This window comes from Schistocerca nitens, chromosome 8, assembly GCF_023898315.1.
Source record: "Schistocerca nitens isolate TAMUIC-IGC-003100 chromosome 8, iqSchNite1.1, whole genome shotgun sequence".
NCBI lineage: Eukaryota > Metazoa > Arthropoda > Insecta > Orthoptera > Acrididae > Schistocerca > Schistocerca nitens.
The window spans coordinates 621,210,022-621,235,176 of record NC_064621.1 but is presented as its reverse complement, the minus strand read 5'-3'; the positions used below and the strand labels follow the sequence as shown (position 1 = coordinate 621,235,176).

The 25,155-nt window shown below is 42.5% G+C and overlaps 2 non-coding genes across 2 annotated transcripts; both read left to right on the top strand.

The window, feature by feature from the left end:
• Nucleotides 1–621: 621 nt before the first annotated feature.
• Trnal-caa (transfer RNA leucine (anticodon CAA)) lies at nt 622–696 on the top strand. The gene has a single exon. It is a non-coding gene; the product is annotated as a tRNA-Leu (tRNA).
• Nucleotides 697–2,422: 1,726 nt separating this feature from the next.
• On the top strand, nt 2,423–2,497 carry Trnal-caa (transfer RNA leucine (anticodon CAA)). The gene has a single exon. It is a non-coding gene; the product is annotated as a tRNA-Leu (tRNA).
• Nucleotides 2,498–25,155: the final 22,658 nt, after the last annotated feature.

Genomic DNA, 25,155 nt, shown 5'->3' with positions numbered 1-25,155 from the left:
TTGCTAATGAAACCTACACTTTATATCCTCTCTTCTTTGAACATCATCACTTATGAAACTTCCTGGCAGATTAAAACTGTGTGCCCGACCGAGACGAACTCGGGACCTTTGCCTTTCGCGGGCAAGGGCTCTACCAACTGAGCTACCGAAGCACGACTCACGCCCGGTACCCACAGCTTTACTTCTGCCAGTACCTCGTCTCCTACCTTCCAAACTTTACAGAAGCTCTCCTGCGTACCTTGCAGAACTAGCAATCCTGAAAGAAAGGATATTGCGGAGACATGGCTTAGCCACAGCCTGAGGGATGTTTCCAGAATGAGATTTTCACTCTGCAGCGGAGTGTGCGCTGATGTGAAACTTCCTGGCAGATTAAAACTGTGTGCCCGACCGAGACTCGAACTCGGGACCTTTGCCTTTCGCAGGCAAGTGCTCTACCAACTGAGCTACCGAAGCACGACTCACGCCCGGTACCCACAGCTTTACTTCTGCCAGTACCTCGTCTCCTACCTTCCAAACATTACAGAAGCTCTCCTACGTACCTTGCAGAACTAGCACTCCTGAAAGAAAGGATATTGCGGAGACATGGCTTAGCCACAGCCTGGGGGTACCGGGCGTGAGTCGTGCTTCGGTAGCTCAGTTGGTAGAGCACTTGCCCGCAAAAGGCAAAGGTCCCGAGTTCGAGTCTCGGTCGGGCACACAGTTTTAATCTGCCAGGAAGTTTCATATCAGCGCACACTCCGCTGCAGAGTGAAAATCTCATTCTGGAAACATCCCCCAGGCTGTGGCTAAGCCATGTCTCCCCAATATTCGTTCTTTCAGGAGTGCTAGTTCTGCAAGGTACGCAGGAGAGCGTCTGTAAAGTTTGGAAGGTAGGAGACGAGGTACTGGCAGAAGTAAAGCTGTGGGTACCGGGCGTGAGTCGTGCTTCGGTAGCTCAGTTGGTAGAGCACTTGCCCGCGAAAGGCAAAGGTCCCGAGTTCGTCTCGGTCGGGCACACAGTTTTAATCTGCCAGGAAGTTTCATATCAGCGCACACTCCGCTGCAGAGTGAAAATCTCATTCTGGAAACATCCCCCAGTCTGTGGCTAAGCCATGTCTCCGCAATATCCTTTCTTTCAGGAGTGCTAGTTCTGCAAGGTACGCAGGAGAGCTTCTGTAAAGTTTGGAAGGTAGGAGACGAGGTACTGGCAGAAGTAAAGCTGTGGGTACCGGGCGTGAGTCGTGCTTCGGTAGCTCAGTTGGTAGAGCACTTGCCCGCGAAAGGCAAAGGTCCCGAGTTCGTCTCGGTCGGGCACACAGTTTTAATCTGCCAGGAAGTTTCATATCAGCGCACACTCCGCTGCAGAGTGAAAATCTCATTCTGGAAACATCCCCCAGGCTGTGGCTAAGCCATGTCTCCCCAATATTCTTTCTTTCAGGAGTGCTAGTTCTGCAAGGTACGCAGGAGAGCGTCTGTAAAGTTTGGAAGGTAGGAGACGAGGTACTGGCAGAAGTAAAGCTGTGGGTACCGGGCGTGAGTCGTGCTTCGGTAGCTCAGTTGGTAGAGCACTTGCCCGCGAAAGGCAAAGGTCCCGAGTTCGAGTCACGGTCGGGCACACAGTTTTAATCTGCCAGGAAGTTTCATATCAGCGCACACTTCGCTGCAGAGTGAAAATCTCATTCTGGAAACATCCCCCAGGCTGTGGCTAAGCCATGTCTCCCCAATATTCTTTCTTTCAGGAGTGCTAGTTCTGCAAGGTACGCAGGAGAGCGTCTGTAAAGTTTGGAAGGTAGGAGACGAGGTACTGGCAGAAGTAAAGCTGTGGGTACCGGGCGTGAGTCGTGCTTCGGTAGCTCAGTTGGTAGAGCACTTGCCCGCGAAAGGCAAAGCTCCCGAGTTCGAGTCACGGACGGGCACACAGTTTTAATCTGCCAGGAAGTTTCATATCAGCGCACACTCCGCTGCAGAGTGAAAATCTCATTCTGGAAACATCCCCCAGGCTGTGGCTAAGCCATGTCTCCCCAATATTCTTTCTTTCAGGAGTGCTAGTTCTGCAAGGTACGCAGGAGAGCGTCTGTAAAGTTTGGAAGGTAGGAGACGAGGTACTGGCAGAAGTAAAGCTGTGGGTACCGGGCGTGAGTCGTGCTTCGGTAGCTCAGTTGGTAGAGCCCTTGCCCGCGAAAGGCAAAGCTCCCGAGTTCGAGTCACGGTCGGGCACACAGTTTTAATCTGCCAGGAAGTTTCATATCAGCGCACACTTCGCTGCAGAGTGAAAATCTCACTCTGGAAACATCCCCCAGTCTGTGGCTAAGCCATGTCTCCGCAATATCCTTTCTTTCAGGAGTGCTAGTTCTGCATGGTACGCAGGAGAGCTTCTGTAAAGTTGGAAGGTAGGAGACGAGGTACTGTCAGAAGTAAAGTTGTGGGTACCGGGCGTGAGTCGTGCTTCGGTAGCTCAGTTGGTAGAGCACTTGCCCGCAAAAGGCAAAGGTCCCGAGTTCGAGTCTCGGTCGGGCACACAGTTTTAATCAGCCAGGAAGTTCCATATCAGCGCACACTCCGCTGCAGAGTGAAAATCTCATTCTGGAAACATCCCCCAGGATGTGGCTAAGCCATGTCTCCCCAATATCCTTTCTTTCAGGAGTGCTAGTTCTGCAAGGTACGCAGGAGAGCGTCTGTAAAGTTTGGAAGGTAGGAGACGAGGTACTGGCAGAAGTAAAGCTGTGGGTACCGGGCGTGAGTCGTGCTTCGGTAGCTCAGTTGGTAGAGCACTTGCCCGCGAAAGGCAAAGGTCCCGAGTTCGTCTCGGTCGGGCACACAGTTTTAATCTGCCAGGAAGTTTCATATCAGCGCACACTCCGCTGCAGAGTGAAAATCTCATTCTGGAAATATCCCCCAAGCTGTGGCTAAGCCATGTCTCCGCAATATCCTTTCTTTCAGGAGTGCTAGTTCTGCAAGGTACGCAGGAGAGCTTCCGTAAAGTTGGAAGGTAGGAGACGAGGTACTGGCAGAAGTAAAGCTGTGGGTACCGGGCGTGAGTCGTGCTTCGGTAGCTCAGTTGGTAGAGCACTTGCCCGCGAATGGTAAAGGTCCCGAGTTCGAGTCTCGGTCGGGCACACAGTTTTAATCTGCCAGGATGTTTGATATCAGCGCACACTCCGCTGCAGAGTGAAAATCTCATTCTGGAATCGTCATTTTGCTGCTCATATAGAAAACTCATCTACTACTTTTTAAGTGTCTCATTTCATACCTAATTTCGTCAGAATCACCTGATTTAATTCGACTACATTCCATTATCTTCGTTTTGCCTTTGGTGATGTTGATCTTATATTCTCCTTTCAAGACATTATCCATTCTGTTTAACTGCTCTTCCAAGTCCTTTGCTGTCCCAGAGACAATTACAACTTCGGTAAACCTCAAAGTTTTTTTTCCCTTCTCGCTTTACTTTAATTCCTATTCCAGATTTTTCTTTTGTTTCCTGTACTGCTTGCTGAATATACAGATTGAATAACACTGGGGATAGGCTACAACCCTGTCTCACTACCTTCTCTACCACTGCTTGCCTTTCATGCCTCTCGGCTCCTATAATTGCCATCTGGTATAATAATACATCTGTAAATACTATCGTTTTCAGACAGATATGACAATATTTATGTAAACAGTTTCTGACGATACTAAGGGATGGCGTTAACGATTATGGTTACAGATCAGCGGCGCATACGAGTACTTTGAAACATCCCAGATCGAATTATGAACTTAAATTAATAAACTCACAAATAATAAATATGCTGTGCTTTTACATTTCACGCCGGCTTCGGTGGCCAATCGGTTCTAGGCGCTTCAGCCAGGAACCGCGCGTCTGCTACGGTCGCAAGTTCGAATCCTGCCTCGGGCATGGATGTGTGTGATGTCCTTAGGTTAGTTAGGTTTAAGTAGTTCTGAGTTCTAGGGGACTGATGACCTCAGATGTTAAGTCCCATAGTGCTCAGAGCCATTTGAACTGTGGTGTCACCGCCAGACACCACACTTGCTAGGTGGTAGCTTAAATCGGCCAGCCGGCCGAAGTGGCCGTGCGGTTAAAGGCGCTGCAGTCTGGAACCGCAAGACCGCTACGGTCGCAGGTTCGAATCCTGCCTCGGGCATGGATGTTTGTGATGTCCTTAGGTTAGTTAGGTTTAACTAGTTCTAAGTTCTAGGGGACTAATGACCTCAGCAGTTGAGTCCCATAGTGCTCAGAGCCATTTGAACCATTTTTTTTAAATCGGCCGCGGTCCATTAGTACATGTCGGACCCGCGTGTCGCCACTGTCAGGATCGCAGACCGAGCGCCACCACAAGGCAGGTCTCGAGAGACGTACTAGCACTCGCCCCAGTTGTACGACGACGTTGCTAGCGACTACACTGACGAAGCCTTTCTCTCATTTGCCGAGAGACAGTTAGAATAGCCTTCAGCTAAGTTAATGGCTACGACCTAGCAAGGTGCCATTTGTACCATTGCATGTATCTCAAGATAGTCTCACTTGTATCATCAAGAATGCTGTATACCAAAGGACGATATAAAAGTTAAGTGTTCTAGTAGCTACGTTCTTTTCTTTATCACATTCATCACGTATCCTGTTCCAGACTTCGCGCCAGTCGGCGTGTGTGTACGTGTGCCCTTTCGGCTACCCGTCTCTGTGGACTGGCTGCCTTGTCAGCCCACCACATGAACTATTTTTACATTTCGCAAGTGAATGACTTTAAAGATGTGTTAATTTCTTGCCGTAACTGTGTCGTTACAAGGGGAAGGCAGAAAGTGAAAGAAGCTGTTACAGAATTCTTGCATCTTGCAAGTTCTTCTCTGAGTCTGCGATGAGGATGTAAAGTCCTGACCATGAACATGGCCTTCTGTCCACGGAGCATCGCGTCTGTTCGAGGGAACACATATTCGGTGCATTTCCTATTCTCTTAGAAATCATGAATCACATGCGGAAACTACATCATCTGCATATATAAAAACGTATCTTTGTATCTGCACATGTATATAGCGATATACGTGAGGGTATGCAGACTACATACACATCAGACAGAGATTTAGGGGCAGCGTGAAACACGCCAAGACTGTGCCGGCTGCCGATTTTGACCTGAATCACAACCTTTTGATTGCAGACATGTGTACAAGGTTCGATCCGACAGCGTGTGAGGAGAAAGCAGAGTGGGACCTGAAAAAGCTAAGAGAGAACAATGAGGCAGTGACAGAATGCCTGGAGCAAAAATTTAGTGAAAAAGACAAAAATGCAAGTGCAGAATTGCAGTGGTGAAACGTTAAACTGGTTTTGTTGAATACTTTAAAGAGTGACGTTGGAAGGGTACCAAAGAGAGCGAGGAAATAGTGGATCACCAATGAGAATCAGGCGAAGAAGAAGGAAAGGAGGAACTGTAAAAATGGTAAAGAAGAAGGGTACAGAAGACTTAACAAGAGAGAAACAGACAATGTGAAACAGATAAAGTGAAGGAAAAGTAGGTAGAAGAAATGTGCGACAAAATAGTAGAGTTACAAAGAAAAGGAAGGTACGACCCCACGCACCAGAAACGAAGGAGATGGTAGGCAGGGAAACAAACAGCATGGAAATAGGAAGAAGAGAAAGACAAGGATGTCTCTTCAACGTGTATAGAACATGGTTGGCAAGAGAAGCTTTAAAAGGATGCGGAACCTTCTGGATAGGAGGACGACTCACCAACACCATCAAATATGCAGATGACCTGATAGTACTCGCCAAAAGTCAAAGACAGTTGCAACACACGGTGAATACGTTGGTGGACATTGAAAGTAAATGTAACATGTGAATCAACTTCGTGATATCAAAAGTGATGCGGATATGAAAAGCGGATATGAAAACAGGAGAAACACCTGAGGATAACTGTCGACAATCGAATACTGGAGAATGTGATGTAGTTCTTGTACTTGAGAAACTTGCTGAGAAAGGATGTACACTGTACAAATGAAATTTGAGCAAGAATCGCCATGGCCTAAGCCGCAGTCAGTAAGACCAGTAAATTGAGGTTGGAATTAAGGAAGAAACTGGTGAAGTGCTACGTGTAGAGCATTTCACTGTACGGAGCAAAGATGTGGACTACGAGAAAAATGAAGGAAAGTTACCTGGAAAGTTCTGAAATGTGGTGCTGCAGAAGAACAGAGTAGATCAAATGGACAGATCGGGTGACAAACGACGATACACTGATGAGAAAAGAAGAGGAGTAAGGCCAACTGGATCTCACACGTACTTTGACACTAGGGGCTCATACGCGACGCCATCGAGGGGAAAATCAAAGGAATACAGGACAAGAAGAAGAAGAAGAAGAAGAAGAAGAAGAAGAAGAACTGGATGATATGAACGATGGAAGGAGGCAGAGCAGACTGAAGGAATAATCTGAAGACAGGGGAACATGGGCGTCAGAAATTCTCCGTATGAAGACACGGTTCTAGCGCTAGGCAGAATACTACACAATAACAATAACGTTCTTTCGACACAGGTATCGGTTCGTAGGGCATATTCTGGGGCATCAAGGGATCACCAATTTAGTATTGGAGGGCAACGGACTTAAGACCACAACAACAACATCTGTTTTATTGTTCTTTTGACTTTTCAAGCTTATGTTTCGATAAGCGTCTTCCGAGGGCGCACTCTTGTCCTCGTCTGCCAACTGATCTTCTCTCCGAAGGATTATAATTTCAGACCTGCTTTGGGGTTCTGGTCTCCGACATAAGCAGAACACGTTCCTTTCGTTCGTATTTGTTATGGGCACTTTTATCTGTCATTGAATTCATAATTTATTTTGCACTTACGTTGATGTTGCTGTTTTTCTCTCTTCTGCAACCATTCGTGTACCTCAATAACTTCATTTTTTATTCTGAACCCAATAGTCCACAGAGTTAAACATGGCCCAAACATCATTACCTCATAAAATCTCATTTACGTATTTTTGTCACTGTTGTTTTGACTGTTCTTGCTTCTCTGATTAGCTTATTTTTTGTCTTTTATTAAATGTCCTTGCCCACGTCTCAGGTCATGTCGCAACCTAGGTACTGGAAATCAGACATTCCCGTTCTTCTGCCTTACACAGTTTAGAGCTATCGACCTGTTCTGGCTTCAGTTCCATCTTTTAACTGGCCTTGCTGTATCTCTTTCTGCTTTTAGTTTGTACTGTACCACCATCTCCGGAAACCTTTTTTCTTCCGTTCCTAGATGTTCCTTCCATTTTTTTATGTTGTTGTATTTTTTATGTATGTAGTTCGTATCTAATGTTTTCCTAAGAAATGCTGTCCACCTTCGTGCAAGCTTTGACTGATTGAAAAAAGTTCATTTCTTCCACTTCAATATGGCTCTAATCTTTCCTCTTCATACCCCAGGATTTACTGCCGTACATTAACACAGTACAGCCATCACCTTATAGAACTGTTTGCCTGTATTTGTTTATTAATATATACATCCTAATTTCCGTGAGAAGTAACATAGCTCCCTATGTAATTTACATTATGAATTTGTTCCAAAATCGGATCTTCGAATGCAATTTTATTTCGTACCGGGTATTTCTCATGCGATGCTATTATCTTAGTTTTATTTACCACGGTGTTAAAATTATAACTCTTTCCAATTAAGTTTAAAAGATGGGATGATTATTCCCATTAGTACAAAGTCGTGAGCATTTAATATGTTAATATAGTTATTCTTGTGTATATGAATCCTCTCTAGTGCTCTTTCTTTCACTTTTCGGACGACACAGTTATATTAATATTAAAACTAGTAGGCGATAAAGCACACGTTTGTCTCACACCTTGGTTTATTAAAGTGCTTTCCCAGTTTAGTTGGGGACGGCAAGTATACTTTGAGCTCCACTAAACAGACCCTTGGCGCAATTTATTAAGTGATTTGGATATTTTGCCATAATTTTCCACAGTAGCTATCTCTTTTAGAAAATCACTGTTAAGCTGTCAGTGACTTAGAAAGGAGTTCACTATGCAGCAACAAAAGTTTTTCATCCTTTGTTCAAGGCCATAAAATGTCTGACAAGCAGAGAAGCAAGTTTTAAATTTAATTTAAAATCATTTCTCCTGGACAACTCCTTCTACATCAACTACGAATTTCTACTTAAGAAGTGGTACCCAGCAAAAAAATGTATAGTTGCGCTAGTATGACTAAAAATAAAAAAGTGTTCATTAATGTTAACACTGACCACGTAATGCCGTATACTGAATCATTACATATCATTTCAATAAAAGAATCGTTCAAGTGATCTATGGAGCGTGAAGTAACTAACTAATTAACTAACTATGACTCAAGGTCAAAGATATAGTTGTACTGCGAGCGTTTACTCTTGTGAATTTTCTCCTCACTGTGGGATTTTCATTCTTCGATTGTCTCACAAATGTGAAAATGATGTACTACTCAGTCTTCTTTTGCTGTCAGAGTTTCCAGACGAAACGTTTCTGTATGAGCGTAATTTCATGATGGAATAATAACTAAATGATTAAAATGTGTTTTGTTTTATTTCTTAGAAGTGTACTTATCACAGGGCTCCACTAAATGCATTTTTTTAAGTATTTTGCAGCCTGTGAAATCACATTTACAGCTACGTGGTACTCTGCCTGGTAGGGGGTTCATCGAACCCCCTCCACAATAATTCTTTATTATTCCAGTCTCTTAACAGCCGGCGGAAATAACGAACGCCTATATCTTTCCGTGCGAGCTCTGCTTTTCCTGATTTTGTAATGATGATCGTTTCTCCCTGTCAGTCGGCGACAAAAAAATATTTTCACATTCGGAAGAAAAAAGTTGGTGACTGAAATTTCGTGAGAAGATTTCGTCGCCTCGAAAAACACCGTTGTTTTAACGGCGTCGACTCCAAATCCTGTGTCATTTCAGTGATACCCTCTCCCCTGCTTCTCGATAATACAAAACGTGCTGCTCTTCTTTTAACTTTCTTGACGTACTCCGTTAATTCTATCTGCTAAGGATCTGACACCGCGCATGAGTACTCGAAGCAGACACTCGAAGTGTAGGCAGTCTCTTTAGTAGATCCATTATATCTTCTAAGTGTCCTGCCAGTAAAACGCAAACTGGTTCTTCTTTCCAACAACATTTTCTATGTGTTGTTTCCAATTTAAGTTGTTCGTAATTGTAACTCCTACGTATTTAATTGGCTTTGCGGCCTTTGGATTTGACTGATTTATCGTATAACCGAAGTTTAAGAAATTCCCTTCAGCACTCATGTGGATGAGCTAACGCTTTTCATTATTGAGGGTCAACTGCCAATTCTTGCACTCTAGAGATATATATCTTTTGCAAGTCGTTTTGCAGTTGCCCATTTAGCGACGCAACGGTCGTGCGCCAGAAGCATGCTATCGTTTCAAAACTGCACCGTACATCGTTAAGCCTGCAGTTCATAAGTTTAGTGACGTTCGATCATACTCATTACTTTCATCCAATTCTGACTTTTTGCACTAATCTTAATAACTGCTCTGTTGACGTCACCAAGCTCACTGCTTACTACCTAAAACTGCTGGCTACAACGATTACAATCTTACGACCAGGTAAGTTCTTTTATGGCAATAAAGTGAAACTTGCGCCATAGTTTTGCATTTATCAGCAAAAAATTTTTCTTTTCTTGCCATCATGAAGCGTCTTCTTGCATTAACACTTTGTTTCACTGCTTCAAAGTTAACTTCAAATCCGTAGCGGTACGAAGGAGTGTTAACATTACACTATACACTATGTCAAACGCTTTTTTCAAAAATATGAAACACGGGTAGGTTAGTAAATTAAATCCTCTTCTTTTCTGTATTATGTGTCACACAGTAAATATGTTATCGCTACCTTACCTTCCTCTTATGACGTACTTTTTTCCTCCTAGAAGTAGCACTTCTATAATCTTTAACCTGTTATTTAATACAGCTGAACGTATTTTTCAGGCAGTGTTCAATAGACTGACACTTCTCCAATTTGAAGTTTTGCATGGGTCCCCTTTTTCTAAAAAGTGACAACACATTTACTTTAAACCAATCGACTGTATATTTAGTGTTCCGTCAGATGATCAGATGTAAAATTGTCGACTTCAGCAATAATTAACCTTTTTTAAGTAATTCTGTATTAATTCCATCAAGTTGTTGTCATTTTTTGCGTTTTCTTTCAATTACATCTTTCATGTCTTGTAAGGCTTCAAATGGCTCTGAGCACTATGGGACTTAACATCTCAGGTCATCAGTCCCCTAGAACTTAGAACTACTTAAACCTAACTAACCTAAGGACATCACACACATCATTACCCGAGGCAGGATTCGAACCTCAAACCGTGGCGGTCGCGCGGTTACAGACTGAAGCGCCTAGAACCGCTCTGCGACCACGGCCGGCCGTGCCTTGTAAGGCAATTTCGCATTACCAGCTATGTTTTCATAATGACTGTTTCTTCCTGAATTATACTACGGATTCTCGTAATATTTTGTTATTGTTCCTGACGTATTATATTTATTTGTGCTACATATTTCTCAGATCCATTTAAGCACCTCAGTATTTTCCAAGCGAAGTGTTGCCTGTCATATACATCACGTTTTTCATCTGCTACAAATTTATCCCTACCGTCTCAAGGCATTCATTATCAGTAATTGCGCTTTATTTCTCGTCACTCTGTAGTATTCTCTTGTTCGGTCGTTCGGAGATGGGAGAAAACACTCGTATGCTCTTCGTTTTCCTTTGTCTCTTTTCACTGAAGATTTTAAGCCGTTTTTTCGTTACTATTTAATATGCCTTCCTAAGTGAAACGTAGCAGAAGAATGTTTATGATGCTAACTTGCTGTTCCCATAAAAAAATGTTGTGTAACTTTTAGCTCGTGAGACCCCATGTGCATCTGCACTAATAATAAACTGAAATTCACCTAATAATTACTGTCCATAGGGCGCTTGAATGTGTTGTTAGAATGCTATGAGTCGACTGTGCTGAACAATAGCGGCCAACCAATCGCACTTGCTGCGTTAGTCACAAAATTCATGCGATGTAAAATGATATTCACTACTCACAATTTTCTAAAGGTTTAACAAAATGGTCTTTATTCTCTTTTTTTTTTTTCAACATCTATCTGCGAGCTAACATCCCAAAGATGTTCGGGCTCACAGGTGGTTCCTCTTACTCGAAATGTCTTGGCTCAAACTCGTCTAGGGGATGGACCGCACGTGTCGCATTACACGCCCTAAATTGGATACTTGTGACCCTTTGGTTAAATTGTCTGGCTGATGGCAAGTTTTCGAAAGTGTATGGAACGTACAACGTTAATATAACCACAGTAAGAATAATATTGGGAGCTAAATTAACGACCCATACATGATGTAGACCAGACAGTGGTGATTTGTTTAGAATAATATTGATTCAGAAAGCAAACTAATAGCGAAAGTGGTCATATTTAGAGTTAATGCTACACTCGAGCGCATCTCCATTTGACACAGTTCGATCATTCACAATCTCATCGCGAATTACCAGTCCGTTACTCCACTTCGTTAACCACGCCAAAAGTTAAGAGGTCACACCAGGCGCGCTGCTGCTCACCGCTCAGAGACTAGGTCCCGCGATACCGCACACGCGAGATTTTCAAAGTCGTTTCACTTCCTTGCTACCTAAAGATCGACCGTCCGCTTACGCGTCTCCAGCGGCCCTGTCCCGCTGCCCGTCTCCGACAGCGTTTCCCGCGCGCCGAATAGCCTCGCTCAACTGACTAGGGCAGTTCCCTTTCCTGAAGCCGTCCATCTGATTGGCTACAGCTTATTCCACAGCATTTTACGTATTAACATATTTAAATTTGTAAGTAGGCTGTTTAGGTTTTTATGTTGGTAACGCTTCGTAGCGCTTTGTATGTGTGCAGTCTGTGGCTGGTTTGCATTGATGGAATATTTGCTATTGTAGTGTTGGGCAGTTGGACGTGAACAGCGCGTAGCGTTGCGCAGTTGGCGGTGAACCGCCAGCAGTGGTGGATGTGCGGAGAGAGATGGCAGAATTTTGAGAGCGGACGATCTGGACGTGTGTCCATCAGAAAGTATATATATATATATATATATATATATATATATATATATATATATACTCCTGGAAATTGAAATAAGAACACAGAACACCGTGAATTCATTGTCCTAGGAAGGGGAAACTTTATTGACACATTCCTGGGATCAGATACATCACATGATCACACTGACAGAACCACGGGCACATAGACACAGGCAACAGAGCATGCACAATGTCGGCACTAGTACAGTGTATATCCACCTTTCGCAGCAATGCAGGCTGCTATTCTCCCATGGAGACGATCGTAGAGATGCTGGATGTAGTCCTGTGGAACGGCTAGCCATGCCATTTCCACCTGGCGCCTCAGTTGGACCAGCGTTCGTGCTGGACGTGCAGACCGCGTGAGACGACGCTTCATCCAGTCCCAAACATGCTCAATGGGGGACAGATCCGGAGATCTTGCTGGCCAGGGTAGTTGACTTACATCTTCTAGAGCACGTTGGGTGGCACGGGATACATGCGGACGTGCATTGTCCTGTTGGAACAACAAGTTCCCTTGCCGGTCTAGGAATGGTGGAACGATGGGTTCGATGACGGTTTGGTTGTACAGTGCACTATTCAGTGTCCCCTCGACGATCACCAGTGGTGTACGGCCAGTGTAGGAGATCGCTCCCCACACCATGATGCCGGGTGTTGGCCCTGTGTGCCTCGGTCGTATGCAGTCCTGATTGTGGCGCTCACCTGCACGGCGCCAAACACACATACGACCATCATTGGCACCAAGGCAGAAGCGACTCTCATCGCTGAAGACGACACGTCTCCATTCATCCCTCCATTCAGGCCTGTCGCGACACCACTGGAGGCGGGCTGCACGATGTTGGGGCGTGAGCGGAAGACGGCCTAACGGTGTGCGGGACCGTAGCCCAGCTTCATGGAGACGGTTGCGAATGGTCCTCGCCGATACCCCAGGAGCAACAGCGTCCCTAATTTGCTGGGAAGTGGCGGTGCGGTCCCCTACGGCACTGCGTAGGATCCTACGGTCTTGGCGTGCATCCGTGCGTCGCTGCGGTCCGGTCCCAGGTCGACGGGCACGTGCACCTTCCGCCGACCACTGGCGACAACATCGATGGACTGTGGAGACCTCACGCCCCACGTGTTGAGCAATTCGGCGGTACGTCCACCCGGCCTCCCGCATGCCCACTATACGCCCTCGCTCAAAGTCCGTCAACTGCACATACGGTTCACGTCCACGCTGTCGCGGCATGCTACCAGTGTTAAAGACTGCGATGGAGCTCCGTATGCCACGGCAAACTGGCTGACACTGACGGCGGCGGTGCACAAATGCTGCGCAGCTAGCGCCATTCGACGGCCAACACCGCGGTTCCTGGTGTGTCCGCTGTGCCGTGCGTGTGATCATTGCTTGTACAGCCCTCTCGCAGTGTCCGGAGCAAGTATGGTGGTTCTGACACACCGGTGTCAATGTGTTCTTTTTTCCATTTCCAGGAGTGTATATATATATATATATATATATATATATATATATATATATATAAAGGTAAATACATTCTTTGTTCTCTATCAAAATCCTTCATTTGCTAACTATGCCTAATGAGTAGTTAGTGCCTTCAGTAGTTAGAATCTTTTACTCAGCTGGTAGTATTGGCGCACGTTGTATTGCAGTAATTTGAGTAACGAAGATTTTTGTGAGGTAACTGATTTATGAAAGGTATAGGTTATTGTTAGTCAGGGCCATTTTTTTGTAGGGATTATTGAAAGTCAGAGTGCATCGTGCTAAAAAAATATTGTGTGCCAGTTTAGTGATGATCAGGATAAGTAAAGGGAGAAGTGTCTGAGTACGTTCAGTTTTGCTAAGCTGTTTGAAAATCAAATAACGTGGAGGTGTACCAGCACTGTCATTCTTAATTTTTCTAAGGGGATGTTTCAAATTATCAAAGCTTGACCACTTTCACGTTCTAAATAAAGTAACAATAATACCCATTACATAACAAACATTAAATTCTGTTACATAAAACCAGTACAATTTCCTTCTTCGCTTTGAATACCACGGCCAGCATCCTTGCACCAAAGTGATTTCTCATGAATAACTAAAGAAAAAAAAGTAACTATTATTACAACAAATATTCGATTACCTCATGATTCAATAAGGTGTCATGCTGTCATCGTTCAAAGTGTTTTGTATGGAGGAAATGATGATCTGATGCTTAACTGAAAATACTGATAATTTAAATTTACTATATCTTTTAAACAAATAAAATTACAGAGTTGATATTTACAACATTTGTCATTTTAATGATGCGCTTCTATATGAAATGTCGATCGCTAAGATTGACCAAAGCGTTCAGATTTTAGCATGCAGGTCTTTGTTACAAAACTTGTTAATTTCACTTTAACAGTAAATCCTAAACTACTATAGATATGATCAATATTCTAGTTTTATTGGGATGAACATGAAAATTTACGGAGGATGGCAGATGAAATTTACTGTGGCTTCATTCCATGAACTACTACAGAATTAAATAGATTTCCTAAATGTTTTCCTTTATGCACGATCTTAGGTCCGCCATATTTAACACTGCTACGCCTCCTCGGTCACAAAAAGCTCCTACGGGGTTTCCCTATGACGTAGGTTCCCGTCTATCTCACTCGCGCACTACAGCACTTAGGCCTCATTCAGCACAATAGACGCCTGTGAGTTTCCCGACCTCGTGCCGAATCTGCGCTCTTTGTGGCGCGCGGTCCTGGACGACTGGGTTCGTTTCACAATTCCTGAGGTCTGAATCTTTCGGCCATATATTTAAATGAGAGCTAAATGCTCGTTAACTCACATAACACAGCTTAATATTTGCTTATTATTGGGTTAATGTATGTCTGAGCGAGGGCTTAAATCGAAATGGAGCAGTTTATGTATTGATTAATCTTCCAGAAAAATATAATGGATACAGTAATCAAAGTTATCTTATTGTAAGTTTAAAGTTCCGAATTAGTAAAATTACTAGTGCACATAACTGTGGTAGGGTTTTACACATAAGGCCAGTTCGCCTAACACGAAATATTCAGACACCACAAACTGAAAATATTTAAGAATATTCGCTAGCGACACCCGCTAATACTACAGGTATAATTGCCTGGATATTAGAAAAGCTGAGAAGTCGTAAACAATCAGGTGCAGGTAGGGTTTGGTTCATTTATTCCAAATGACATATTTCTGGCTCTGTCCATCTTCCGAATTGCTTCAAATGGCTCTGAGCGCGATGGGACTTAACATCTGAGGTCATCAGTCCCCTAGAACTTAGATCTGCTTAAACCTAACTAACCTAAGGACATCACACACATCCATGCCCCAGGCAGGATTCGAACCTGCGATCGTAGCGGTCACGCGGTTTCAGACTGAATCCCCTAGAATCACTCGGCCACTGCCGTCGGCTCGTCCGATTTCCTGATGTAAGCAATATAACAAATAATTATTATATATAATTTTTTATGAAATCTCAAATGTTAACAAGGAAGCGCAAAATCGAAGTAAGTGTCAGAACCAGTACATGTCATTTCATTGCAAAGATAACCTGACAACTTGTTTGTTACTCATACATTAGCGATCAAAAGGTGTTACATCTGATTTAAATGTAGAGATGGGAATGTTAGTCGTGAGGAGTATTACGAAAAACTGTTACCTGAGTGTGCTCGTACTTACTAGGTTAACCAGCAGTGCAAGAGGGCATCACCTTACAGCATTGTCGCTGTGCAAATGCCGACATGTTTTAGTAAAAATTAAAACAGTAATCAGTAATGACCAAACATTCATCTCGTACTACTGCGATGTGCCTATGTGCAGGCACATAAAATGTACTTTTAGTTGTTATTGGTTACAGTTTTAGTTTTTAATAAACATTTTCGCCTTTGCACTGCCGAAATGCTGTAAGGTGGTGCCCTCTTGCATCGCGTGGCCCACCTAGCAAGTGGGAGCGCACTGAAGCAGCGGTTTATCGAAGTCCTCCTCACGACTAACATCCCCATTCTCCAAATTTAAATCACATGTCACACCTTTTGGTTCGTGAATTTATAAATAAGGAACAAACTGTCAAGCTGTTTTTGCTATGAAATGGTATGTGTTGGTTCTGACATTTAGTTCGATCTTGCGCTTTTTTAACATTTGTTGGTTTATAAAAAAGTAATGTATTACTGATTATTTGTTGTATTCTTTACACCAAGAAATATGATGAGCAGAGTCGGAAACAATTTGGAATAAATGCACCAAAAAACAACACCTTTTTGTTTGCGACTACTCAGCTTATCTATAATCCAGTCAATTGTATTAATAATAATGGTCACATACCTCTACCGGTAGTTTCAGGCCTACACACGTAGAATATTACTGGTCTACGATTCGACAGAAAAATTTCGACACACTCGAGGCGCAGCCTACGCCGCTCATACGTACTGCCTCCCCTAGAACTCAAAGTCGATTGCACCAGGCATCAGAACAAAGTGCCCTATGGACTACAGCTCTGCCTATTGAAGCCCCCACTTTGAGTCAAGCGCACACACTTCCGACTTCCGCAACATGCTTAAAAACCATACATTTAATGTTATACACATGTGTAATGCATCAGCTTTTATGCAAATTTTCTCAGATTTCGAGTTTTGTGCCTGTGCTTTCTGTAACTTAAAGAATTTGTTCAGAAATAGCTACACTACTCAACAAAATTTAAGAGTAACTTTTTCGAAACTCCCACTGCATGGTATAAGTCTGAAATTTGGCTGAAAGACACCTAGCACGTTTCTCTCTAATGGTGCAAAAGCATGGCGTTCTTCCATTTCACTCTCCGGCTCGGCGAACATGGACTTCTAAGCTGTGACCTTTTCTTTCGCGTGTGATTGCATATCGCTGTCTCAAGCGTCGTCGAACCGGAGGGTGAATTCACAAGGCGCACGCTTTTGCAGCATTAGAGAGGAATGTTGTAGGCAGCTCGGAGATGAATTTAAAAAAAAATGGCTCTGAGCACTAACCTAAGGACATCACAAACATCCATGCCCGAGGCAGGATTCGAACCTGCGACCGTAGCGGTCTTGCGGTTCCAGACTGCAGGACCTTTAACCGCACGGCCACTTCGGCCGGCAGATGAATTTCAGGTCTGCGCTGGAGCTGGAAACAATTACCGTTTCTCGAAAAAGTGATTCTTTGATTTTGTTGCGCAGTGTGTTTTGTCAAGGGAAACACTACTTCTCGCTGTTTGTTGTTGATAAATACAAACAAAACTAAGTAGATTCGTGTACCCTTTCTTATGTCTGTTTCGTAACGATGTAACTACTTTCAATCTCTTTTATATTATTTAGGTAAAAATTGATGTTTTTAAGCACGACCGGTCTGTAAATAAAGAAAAATATAATTTTTATAAAACTCTGGTATGATCTCATGATAGTGCTCAATCGTACCTATCCGCAGACAATTTGTCTGGGAAAATTGCTTTAGGCTTTTGAGCCGTGGTAAAAATTGCTGTTTAAAAAGCGCACTGCAGAGCGTAGTGTCAAGCAGTCGTCCTCCGTTTCTGGTGGTGGCGCCGCTGTGGCAATCGTAGATTTGGTGTCTCCCTCTGGTGGGAAAGGGGAAAGGCTGCCTGTTTACGTGCACTTAAGGGGAGCTATGAGCTCGCCAGTCGGGCAGTCTGCGTCAGTCTGTCGTCCCCAGATTGCTGGTCTGTCTCTCGTCCCCATTTGTTAGGCAGTTAGTATCTGTCTGTCGTTCGGAGTGCTAGTATGTCTGTCGTTCGGATCAACCTTTAAAACCGGCAAAATGAGAGTCTTTCCACTCCCCCAGTAAGAGAACTCAGCGAGTGGTCACCCGGTCGGGGCTTAGTTCCTGCATCTGAGTCTGCGCGTTAGGCCGACAGTCTGCTCGAGTTTGCTCAGGTAACGTTGATTGGCGGTTGGATCAATCGGTTGGTCGGTCGCGCACTGAGACACAGGATAACTTGTCCGTCTTGAGCGTCGGCACATGTGAGATCGCCACGTGAGTCCAGTGGGCCGCGCCGTATAGCGTGGGGTAGAGACTTCGCGACCGACAGGAGAGCAACAGGAGTCAACCCACGACATCGGTCTGGCCTGTGTGAGCTGCAACGCCGTGAGACGGGAGATGGGCGCGCCTTCCTGAGTCCGTTCAAGCAGCTGGCAGCGGACGGTTCGGGAGAGCGATTTGGGGGTGCTGCGCCAGGTCTTCTCGAGAAATCGCAGTTTATTAGAAGTTAAGTGATTGGTGATATGTTGTTTGATTTACTCTTGTTAAATTCTACTTGTTTTCTTGGTGAGGTCACCAGCCGTCTGCTTTGCGGTCGTCCCACCATTCTTCTCCGTTTGCCCACCCGCGGGAAGGTGGTTGTTTATAAATTGGGCGGTCCGTTTTTCCCTTGTGGAGTAGGGGCGGGTTAGAGCAACCTGCGGTTCGGGTGGTTCGGTAATCTCCCTATAAATCTACCGTACGTTAGTAGCTGCCTCTGTCATGTTTGTCGGATTCGGTGTGTTAACGAATTTATTGCTTGGAGTGTAACGGCCTAATACCTGAAATAAGTTTTGATCTTTGGAAACTTAGATATTATTGCCTATGATATTGAGAGGTGGTATCTGTGTACTGTAGAGCATCTTAACTATTGTTTGGCCATCCTTGTAGAATTTTGTATATGACTGCATTTCATGGGCTTTTATTTAAATGATCATTTTAGTATATAAAGTTGCCACCCTTTCACATTAAGACTTTTCGCGGAAGTTAAAATCAAGCTGCACCTTCGGTGGCAAGGTTAATATTTTAATTGTTAGTGTTTTGTACCATTTCCATCCCTCCTACGGGGGGTGCATGGTTTGTGTGCTTGTGTAAATTGTTAAAACTCTTAGTTTAAAGTTATCTGGTGTGTTGTAGATTTGCACCATTGTAGTGTTTCAGAGGTTATTGTGAGCAGTCGTAACTATGGCCGTGTGAAAAGGGAGCGGCAAGGTTCTCTGCCCGAAAGCTCATACAGTCAAGTGCTGCCTCTGAATAAATTGTAACATTGATATTTAGAGGGTGCTTTCTGATTATAATTTTAAATCTGTTTCTTTTAAAAAATGCTTTTAGGCACTATTACAGTGAATAAAATTCCCATTTGTTAAAAGGATTTTGGTTACGATTTCATCAGTTACTCCTGGCAACTACTTTCATGCTTACATAGTGTGATTAAATGTGTTAATGTTCTTTATGAATCACTAGTAAATAAAATAAATTCTTAAGAATATTCTTTGAAAATAAATCACGGTTCAGCTTTGTCGAGATATTAATTTTCAAAATTCATTTTAGACACAGAACATTTAACATTGAAGAATTTAAGAACTGGTGGGGATTGAAGATACAGCTTCGGTTGTGAGATTCTTTATGTTTTTCAGTACTTAACGCACGTCCGGTTTCGGACAATTACACGTTCCTCGTCAGATGTGATACGGAAAATAGGACGTGCTTTAAGTATTAAATAATAAAAAGAACATTACAATTGAAGCCGTATTTTCATCACCTAAAATAGTGCTTAGTTGTGGATGTTGCTCCAGGATTATTGTTTGAACTTCAGAACTACTGCTTCGAAAGAGGCTGCTTCCTTACAGACGCACTCGTCTTAATTTAGTCTCTGTAACCACGCTACGAACATATCGGGTACAGTTTTTATTGAATTTGGTCGTGTTTAATATTTACTTTGGTCACTCAGTTTATCCCTGTCAACGTTCTTCGCCAACGGCCTGGACGCGCGTGTTTTTCAGAGGTCACACTTTCAGAGCATGCGTCTACCCTGCCATTGTGCAGCGGTCGTGGTAATTCTCACACTACCCATCTCTGCCTATCCCTGAGCCTCAAAGGATGCGACCGTCTGTTGACGACACTTGAGCCTCAAAGGACGCGACCGTCTGTTGACGAAACTCTGTTGACGGCACGGCTCCCTGAGTTAGGCCCAGCGTGTCCTCCACACAGCCTGAGCTGTCAAAACACATGCTGGCCCGGCCACGCTTGCTCCTAAGGCCGTGTCCTATGTAAGCGACAGAAGCGAGCGACTTCTGGATACAGGAGAAGACTTCAGCGACAAACAGCAGCATCGGGCGAGAAGCTCGGGTGTCCTGCGTGTGACCGAGATGGCTGCTTAGAGCCAACCAGCTGTTTCTATAAAACGGCGTCCTTAACCTGTAGAATACTGTAGCTGGAGAGTAAGGCTACAGAATTAGGTTTACTTAAGAAATTAAAGCGTAGAGGAATGCTGTATATGAAATTTACAAAGGGCGGAATCTCCACGGAGAATTTCATAAATATCATCAACTACGAAGATCACCAGACAAATTCTTCGAATACACGTGAATGAGGAGAGGAGCATTGGACTATCTCGTCAATGAATTAAATACGAATGTTTTTTTTACATGATCAAGAACTTTTAACAGCCAATAAATGCGGAGCAATGGCTACTACATGACTGACTATGCTAAATATAAACGTAAGTCCACAGATTGATTGATACCAGTGATCAACAGCTAGCTGTGGTGTTGGGGTAGCGTGTACAGTACGTGATTACGTCTTAGGAAAAGGTCTTTGGTTCGATTCGGGGCCGTTATTATATTTTTACTGACTCAGTTACAATTCTGTATACTAAGTTTTATGTATACTGTTTACACTGCATCGCTAAGTATATTTTTAAGGTCTTGCCAAAGAACTTGATCTTCACATCTATTCCAGTATATCACACACATTTAATTCCTAATAAATTATAATGAACCATGAAATGTTCCAGATATTTGATGTTGCGAACGTAATTCATCAGCAGTCAATATTAAGGCCAATTACTCTAAATAGTCTGTAAAGGTAAAGTTTACAAAATTTTTGAAAAGAAAGTCAAAAGTTTTGTATAATGATTTGTCTAAAAGTATGAAATATAAAATATTAGGGAAACGTTTGGTGCACCTCATCTTCTGCTCATGATTTCGATCATCATTCAAAGGCATGTAGAACGTTTCTGTGATCTACTTACTTCTTTTACACAAATCATTTCATAAAATATTTGACTGATTTCTTTCATTTTTTTAAATTTCAAGTTTTATTCAGAAAGCATGATCTTACTGGCTGTTCGTTTGCCTTCCTAACGTAATTAATTCGAAGGAAGCTTTTTTGACATTTAAATACCGCACCAATGTATCAATTTATGTGCAAAATAGCTAGGTCTTCAACAGATGAAATTTTTGACACTTCATTTACATAGCTTGGCAACAGCTTTTTGTGAAATATTTCAATTTTTCCTCAGCTTATTAATTAAGTTTGCGTTAATTACCCTAATTATTTTTAAGCCGTTACATATTTTCATGCCAAACTAGACTTCATGCTGGTCACTTTGATACCCCGTTTACCTATTTCTCTCCCTTTGTTTGGCTATGAAAATTTGGACAAAACCTCTTGGTGCAAGTTACAGGGAGTCTTGTTTCCGCTCTGCTCACGCGTTTACAAAAACGTATCGAGTCTTAATCATATGATAAAATAGTTTTTTCTGGGTGCTGTCATTTATAAAATTCGTAATTTCAATATCTTGAACCTTCCATGAGATACGAGCACTTGATTCCATAGCGCAGGATAGGTTCGAACGCGTCGCGAGCGATCTGTCTGCGGATGTAACAACCAATATCTCAAGAATGAAAAGAGATATCATTCCGGTCTCGACTTTAAATACAATTTAGATATATTGGTTACGTTTCATACGCAATAATGTATGGCCTTAAATGAACTATACGGGAAGTCTACACAATGTGATTTAACCTCTGCAAAGTCTTAAAAATTTCGTGCAGCCATGTACTCAATTTCGTGCAGCACAGTAACTATGACGAATAACGAAAATATAGACCTTTACCGTTTAAAGATATCAAGCTATAGTTTGCGGAAGAATCGTATTTTTTCACCGAATAGTTTTCTTAAAATCGGATGTTAAGTAATTCATAGCATCAGTCGCGTCCGCTCCACTGCTTTGCCGAGAAGACACGTGGCTGTCGCTCTGTGTCGCGCGTGCTGCAGCGACAAGATTCAAACACGTTCGAATTCAAACGTCGCCAGTTGCAGCGGGAGGCAGGCAGCGACACAGATGTCGCTCACGTACGACACTTCCGTGACTACACCTGCAGGTGTGTTTTGTCGCCTGAAGCTGTCGCGCGCTGTCGCTCACTTCTGTCGCTCACGTAGGACACACGCACATGGCCACGTATTTTTAACAGTTTGTGGTCATTCTTACAGGAATGTGCCCTCTCGTACGGATTAAACTGCCGCTTTATTTTACAGTACTAGCTTAGCGACTACATCTTCACTCGCGTTTGCGGAGTAATTAGAACTAAAATAATTTAGTAAACATTTATTAGGCCTACTGAAAAATTAATGTATTAAAGAGTGTTCATTTTCATCTGCGCAATTCTGGCAAAACCGATTTGTCTTGGTCACTGTTAAACACTTTTCTTCGCTGCAGTTCACGTATTAGAACAGCTTCTAAAGTAGATGTTTGGTTCCACTGGGAACCGTCTGCACCACGACCGTATTATTGTCAACATATTTTGGATAAATGACGGCATCGGTCGTAAAAATAAAAAAAAACCTTTACTGTACAGATCGGTTTCCGTCACCGTGTGACCATATCCAGCGCAAGTTACTCGAACCTTGTAGGACCATATCATAATAGCACATTTTCTATGAGCTGTAACACGCACTGTGATGATAAATTCCGATCGGAAGCTGCTAAGGTTAACTGCTAAGGTTACAAGATAGGCTCTTCTGTAAATTTAAAAATCATTGTATGCAGCAAAAGTGAAGACATCTATTGGAAATAATCATCACAATACATGTTACATCTCACAGAGAAATGTGCTTTTATGATATGGACCTACAAGGTTCGAATCATTTGCACTGAATATGGTCACACATTGACCGAAGTAGATCCGTAAAAGAAATGATTTCAATTTTTACAGCCGATGCTGCCATTTATCCAAAATATAATTTCTTCTACAGTTATCACGCTAATTAAGGCATAGAAGCATGGTCTTTTCCGAATGTACTTATGACCAAAAACTAGCTGAAGACGGAGGTTTTTGTAAACCCTATCTTTTGAATTCTTGTGGTGATATTTTCATAGGAACTTTCATCCCCGAACCCATATTCCTTTACCGGCGCGGTGGTTGGTGGTTAGCACACTGGACTCGTATTCGGGAGGACGACGGTTCAAACCTGCGTCCGGCTATCGTGATTTAGGTTTTCCGTGATTTCCCTAAATCGCTTCAGGCAAATGACGGGATGATTCCCATGAAATGGCACGGCCGGTTTCTTTCCCCATCCTCCCCTCATCCAATGGGACCTATGACCTCACGCTTTGTTCCCCTCCCTCAGATCAACCAACCAATCAATATTCCTTTCTTTCTAACCGAACATACAAATATTTATTTTAATAAATTTAGCTTTAAAATGTTTTAATATAGCGAAATATTTGCATAAAAGTTTTCATTCCTTATTCCCCCCTCCCCCTAGAGCTGGAAGTTCCAAAAACACTGGAACAATTTCGAATTGAGAAATGAAATACAAATTTTCGTAGATTTAGCTTCAAAAATAAGTTCACAATGAAATATTTTTATAAAAATTTTCATCCCGTTTCATCCTATTAGTAGTTAATTTCCAAAAAGACGCTCAAACACGTATTTCCTTATTTCTAACTGAGAAGCCAAATACAAATTTTCGTAGATTTAGTTTCAAAAATGCTTTCATAATGATTTCCGTAAGAATATTCACTCCCTATTTCCAAAAACACTGGAGCACGCATTTTTTAAAATTTTGAACCAAAAAGTCAAATATCAGTTTTCATCGAGTTCTCTCTAAAATGCATTAATAACTCTTTAACAATGATTTATTTTAAAAAAAAATTCACGCATCGTTTTACCATCTCAGAGCCTGAATTACCAAAAATGCTGAAACATGTATTTTTTCTTTCCGACCGAGAAACCAAATACGAGTTGAGTGGTTCTGGGTTCAAAATTGCCTTAAGACTGAAATATTTTCCAAAAACCTTTCATCCCGTATTTCACCACTTTAAGGGGCTCCGGAAAAGCTCAAAATCATGAAAAGTTCAATTTTTCCTTTTTTGCGTTTTCTGAATCTGCAGACTATTACCTTTTAATAGATATATAATTTATTCAATTCCGAAGACTACAACTATTTTTAAATTTTTTTTTGAAATGTGTTCTACATGGGCGTGACCCACTGTGGCGCTGTTAAACTGCTGTCAAATGGTGTTATTATGCAATAATGGAGGTGATAAAACCTATTTTCAGAGACTTAGCAGCACCTGAACTGTTGAAAAAGTGTATTCACGGAAAAACTCAAAACCCCAATGAAAGTGTAAATAGTGTTATATGGTCGAGAATCCCCAAGACTGTATTTGTTGGAATAGAAACACTTCACTTGCGACTTTCAATGATGGCAACATTGTAAGGTGCAAGGTATTTAGAAATATGGGAATGAAGATAGGTTCTAACATGGTACGAGCGATGCTTGCTTTAGACAAGGAACGCCTTCGGGCTGCAGACAGGGCTGTAAAGAGTCTAGAAATACAAGCAACAGTAAACAGGAGGAGGAACAAGAGGAAGCTGGAGGAGGAGTTTGCAGACGATGAAGATAATCCATCCTATGGACCTGGAATGCACTAAAAAGTTAATCCAATCTTTGTCGCTCGATTCCCAAAACTTTTATTTTCTCATACTAATTACATGTTTTCTAAGGATCTTCCAAACATATTTGTTTCAAACTTTCAGTAAATGTTACACAGTACCTTCTGCATAATTTAACACAGCCTTTTTCCAAAAAACTGTATATTTTTGAATATATAAATAAAAAATTGCAAAAAAATGATGTGAATTTTCATTACAATTGAAAAAAATCATCTTTAATAACTGAACTAAAATTTTGTAAAATCCCTGTGTTAAGTTGTAGCCCATATTCCAATAAATAATCTGTAAAAAGTTAAACTTCCTACCTCAAATACTTTGTGAGGAAAGATGTAATTTATAAGCGTTATTTTAACATTGCAAGTATAGGGCGTTCCGGAGCCCCTTAAGGCGTAGAATT